This window comes from Glycine soja, chromosome 1 (assembly GCF_004193775.1).
Source record: "Glycine soja cultivar W05 chromosome 1, ASM419377v2, whole genome shotgun sequence".
In the NCBI taxonomy this organism is placed as follows: Eukaryota; Viridiplantae; Streptophyta; class Magnoliopsida; order Fabales; family Fabaceae; genus Glycine; species Glycine soja.
Window position 1 is genome coordinate 33,644,556 of NC_041002.1, and position 4,908 is coordinate 33,649,463.

General features: G+C 40.9%; 1 non-coding gene across 1 annotated transcript; it reads left to right on the top strand.

Moving 5' to 3' along the window:
* The first annotated feature begins 4,063 nt into the window (after nt 1–4,063).
* Nucleotides 4,064–4,170, top strand: LOC114368449. Its single transcript, XR_003657343.1, has one exon. It is a non-coding gene; the product is annotated as a small nucleolar RNA R71 (small nucleolar RNA).
* Nucleotides 4,171–4,908: the final 738 nt, after the last annotated feature.

Consider the following 4,908-nt stretch of genomic DNA (forward strand, 5'->3'; position numbering starts at 1 on the left):
ATCAAACACCTCACAGAATAACATAGGTTGTTGAGGCATTTGTTGACTCCATGAAAGTGATCCGCCTACTCTCTGACAAGGCTCACAAGTGCTACAGATTCTCCATGCATCCTTGAAGATGGTGGGCTAATAGAAATCGTAGTCAAGCATCTTGCGAGTTGTCCTTTGTATGCCAAGATGGCCACCTGGTGCGGAAGAATGATAGAATTGCAGGACTGAGTCAATCTCATGGTCTGGAATGCATCTCCTAATAACCTAGTTACTGCATAACTTCCACAAATAGGGGTCATCCCAAATATAATGCTTAGCATCGCTCTTAATTTTATCATTTTGAGCTTTAGATGCTAAGGGAGGAAAAACAGAAGCAACCAAATAATTCACAAATTAGCAAACCAGGGAGGGGGGAAGGAATAAAAAATACTATACAGAATGAACAAATGGTCATCCGGAAAATCATCCCGAATGGGTGAGTCCTCAGACACGCGCTCAATTCTACTTAGATGGTCAGCCACGAGGTTCTGTGCACCGCTCCAATCACGAATCTCCAAATTAAACTCTTGGAGCCAAAGCATCCACCTGATCAATCTAGGCTTTGATTCAGCCTTCTTCAACAGGTACTTCAGAATTGCATAGTCAGTATAAACAATAACACGAGTACCAAGTAAATATGAACGAAATTTCTCAAGAGCAAAAACTATCGCTAATAGCTCCTTCTCTATGGTAGTGTAATTTGCTTGAGCAGCATCCAAAGTTCTAGAATTGTAGTAGATCACCCAAGACAGCTTATCAATCTTTAGAGCAAGGACAGCCCCCAATGCGTAATTGGATGCATCGCACATTAGCTCAAATAGGGCTGTCCAATCAGGTGCCTAAATGATAGGGTGGTAGTCACCGCACGCTTGAGGCAATCAAAAGCCTCTTTGCATCGGTCATCAAAATCAAACTCTGCCTCCTTTTGCAGCAGATTGGATAGTCGAAGGGCCACTTTGCTAAAATCCTTGATAAAGCGCCTATAAAACCCTACATGACAAAGAAAAGAATGAACCTCTCGCACGCAAGAAGGGTAAGGCAATTGTGAAATGACATCTATTTTTGTAGGGTCTACCTCTATGCCCCTACTGGAAATGATAAGCCCTAAAACTATACCTTGTTCTACCATGAAGTGACATTTTTCAAAATTCAGCACAAGGTTAGTTTCAATGCATCTACTAAGAACTCTATCCAGACTATCCAAACATGTATCAAAAGAGGATCCTTAAACAGTAAAATCACCCATAAACACCTCTATGCAACGCTCTAAAAAGTCATTGAAAATGCTAAGCATACACCGCTGGAAGGTACCAGGGGTGTTGCATAGGCCAAAGGGCATCCTCCTATAGGCAAAAGTGCCAAAGGGACAGGTGAATATGGTCTTTTCTTGATCCTCAGGAGCAATATGAATTTGTAAATAACCAGAAAAACCATCAAGAAAACAGTAATGAGACTTACCTGCCAAGTGCTCAAGAATTTGATCAATGAATGACAGGGGAAAATGATCTTTTCTGGTTACCTGGTTCAACCTCCTATAATCAATGCAGACTCGCCAGCTGTTCTGCACTCTTGTGGGGATAAGCTTGTCCCTCTCATTCTTGATTACTGTGAGGCCTGTCTTCTTAGGAACCACTTGGACTGGACTCACCCACTGGCTATCAGAAATGGGGTAGATGATTCCAGCTTGTAAGAGCTTGGTCACTTCCTTTTTCACCACATCTAGAATGACGGGGTTGAGTCACCGTTGTGGCTGCCTCACTGGCTTAGCTCCATCCTCTAAAAGTATCCTATGCATGTAGGTAGATGGGCTAATACTAGGAATGTCTACTAAAGTCCATCCGATAGCTTTCTTGTGCTTCTTGGGAACTAGCAACAACTTCTCCTCTTGCTCAGTAGCAAGGGAGGCAAAGATGATCATTGGAAATTTTTCCTTGTCCTCCAAGTAAGCATATTTGAGGGTTGCTGTTAAGGGCTTCAACTCTGGTGTGGGTGGTGGCTGAATAGTGGGAGGAACCAGGGTAGGAGAAGAAGAAGGTTCATCAGCTTGTACCTCATAAAGCAAGTCAGAAGTATATGTACTTCCTACAACATGGTTAGTGCATTCTGACTCTAAAAAATCAACATCAAGAGGTACAACACCAAGAAAATCAAAACCAGACTCAAATTCAGATTCATTCTCAGCATAAAAATCAGATACAAGATCAAATTCAAACTCAGATTCAGATTCAATGCATAAGGAATGACAAGTATATAGATTAGATAAAAATGGATGTTTCCTACCATGAAGAACAGAATCAAAATCAAACATATAATCATCAACAATTTGATCAATTATCTCGGCACGAAAAATAGAATGATCCTCAGATGGATGTTTCATGGCATCAAGAATGTTAAAATGAACAACAATATCACCAAATTCCATAGACAATGTGCCAGCATAAACATCTATCTTGGTTTGGGTTGTTTTCATAAATGGCCTGCCTAAAATAATTGGAACTGAGCCATGGGAAAATCCCTCTTCCATATTAAGAACATAAAAATCAACCGGAAAAATAAGTTCACCAACTCGAACCAGCACATCCTCTATGAAACCTGCGGGGTAAGCAACACTTCTATTTGCCAAATGAATCACCACATCTATAGACTGCAAGGGTCCAAGAGATAAAGAATTGAAAATGGATAGAGGCATGACACTAACTGATGCTCCTAGATCTAGTATGGCATTCTCAAATTTATTGTTCCCAATAATGCAAGGTATATAGAAAGTACCTAGGTCCTTACATTTCTCAGGAATGTGAGGAACAAATTTACCTATCAATGCTGACACATTTCTGCCCATGCTAATCCTTTCATTGCCATTGAGATTCCTTTTGTGGGTGCACAGCTCCTTTAGAAACTTGGCATATCTTGGAATCTGCTTGATGGCATCTAGCAGAGGTATGTTCACCTCTACATTCCTGAAGGTCTCCAAGATCTCCTTTTCCACTTCTTCCATTTTTTTGTTTGGAATTGCTATAGGTGGGAATGGAAGAGGGATAGAAGGCTGCTGCAAGTCAGAACTACTAGAAGAAGGTCCACCTGCATGAAAATTTTTGTTAGCTCCCTCATGATCAGGGAGCTTCCTCTTTTGTGCAACTATCTCATCCTCTTTTTTAGGTGTAGAATAAAGCTTGACAGGTGCGGGTGCAGGTGCTGCTACTGGTGGAGGCACTTGAATTTGGTTGCCAGACCTCAAGGTGATGGCACTCACATTTCTCGAATTCTACACAGTCTGTGAAGGCAATTTGTCAAAATTTTGGGACTGAGCTTGGTTCAATTAAGTAGCCATCTTCCCCATCTGATTTGTCAGACTCTGAATGGAGGCTCTTGTCACTTGCTGAAATTGCATATTCTAGATGGTCATTTGCCTCACTAACTCTTCTAAGGAAGGTTGAGGAGGAGCCTCAGTTGCTTGTCTCTTGCTGAAATTGCATATTCTAGAGGGACAGGCTGTTGTTGTCGTGGAGGACTTTTCCATCTCAGATTTAGATGATTCCTCCAACCTGGATTGTATCTGTTGCTTGAAAGGTCATAATTATTCTGTTGTTGTTGGTTTTGCTGCTGAGGAGGTCTATAATAAATATTTGTAGCATAAGCTTTAGGTTGCTCATTGACTCCAGATTGTTGCAAAGAATGACAAAGATCTGTATGGTGATATGCAGAAGAACATATACCACAGACTCTTGCAACAGGTGCAGATTTCTGATTCATGGCAAGTTGAGTTACTAGGTTGACCAAGGCATCAAGTTTTCCCTCAAGCTTTTTATTTTTAGTAGATGAAGAGGAATCTGTGGCCACCTCATGGACTCCTTTAAGGACAATAGCATCATTTCTTGCATTGAATTGTTGGGAGTTGGAAGTCATCTTCTCAATCAAATTCCTAGCCTCAACAGGGGTCATATCACCAAGAGCTCCACCACTGGCAGCATCAATCATACTCCTTTTCATGTTGCTAAGTCCCTCATAGAAATATTGAAGAAGGAGTTGCTCAGAAATCTGGTGGTGAGGACAGCTTGCACACAATTTCTTGAATCTTTCCCAGTACTCATACAAACTCTCTCCACTAAGTTGTCTGATGCCTGAAATGTCTTTTCTGATGGCAGTGGTCCTAGATGCAGGGAAGAATTTCTCCAAGAACACCCTCTTAAGGTCATCCCAGCTGAAAATGGATCTGGGAGCAAGGTAGTATAGCCAATCTTTTGCCACTCCCTCCAGAGAATGAGGAAAAGCCTTTAGAAAGATATGATCTTCTTGGACATCAGGGGGCTTCATGGTGAAACAAACAATATGGGACTCCTTAAGATTCTTATGAGGATCTTCACCTGCAAGACCATGAAACTTGGGCCACAAATGTATTAGTACAGTCTTAAGAACATATGGAACACCCTCATCAGGATATTGAATGCACAAGCTTTCATAAGTGAAATTAGGTGCAGCCATCTCCCTAAGAGTCCTCTCACAAGGCAGAGGTTGAGCCATGTTCTCAGAATGAAAATTAGTAGTTGAATGCTCAAAATCAGAATATTCAGAATCACCGGCAATAGAATACTCATAATGCTCAAAATGCTCACAATGCTCAAAATGCACAAAATGATCAGGGAGCACACTATGCCTAACTAATCTATGAAAGGTTCTATCTATTTTAGGATCAAAGGGCTTTAAATCACCTAGATTGCCTCTAGTCATGCACTATATGCAGCAAATAATCTGTTTCTCAACAAGCACCTAACAAGGGGGTAAAACTACAACTATAGTCAAACGATATCCAAATGAGCTGAAATTTTGTGAGCAACACTCTAAAATCTTGAAAAGATAGCACAAAAATTTTCAGACAAAAAT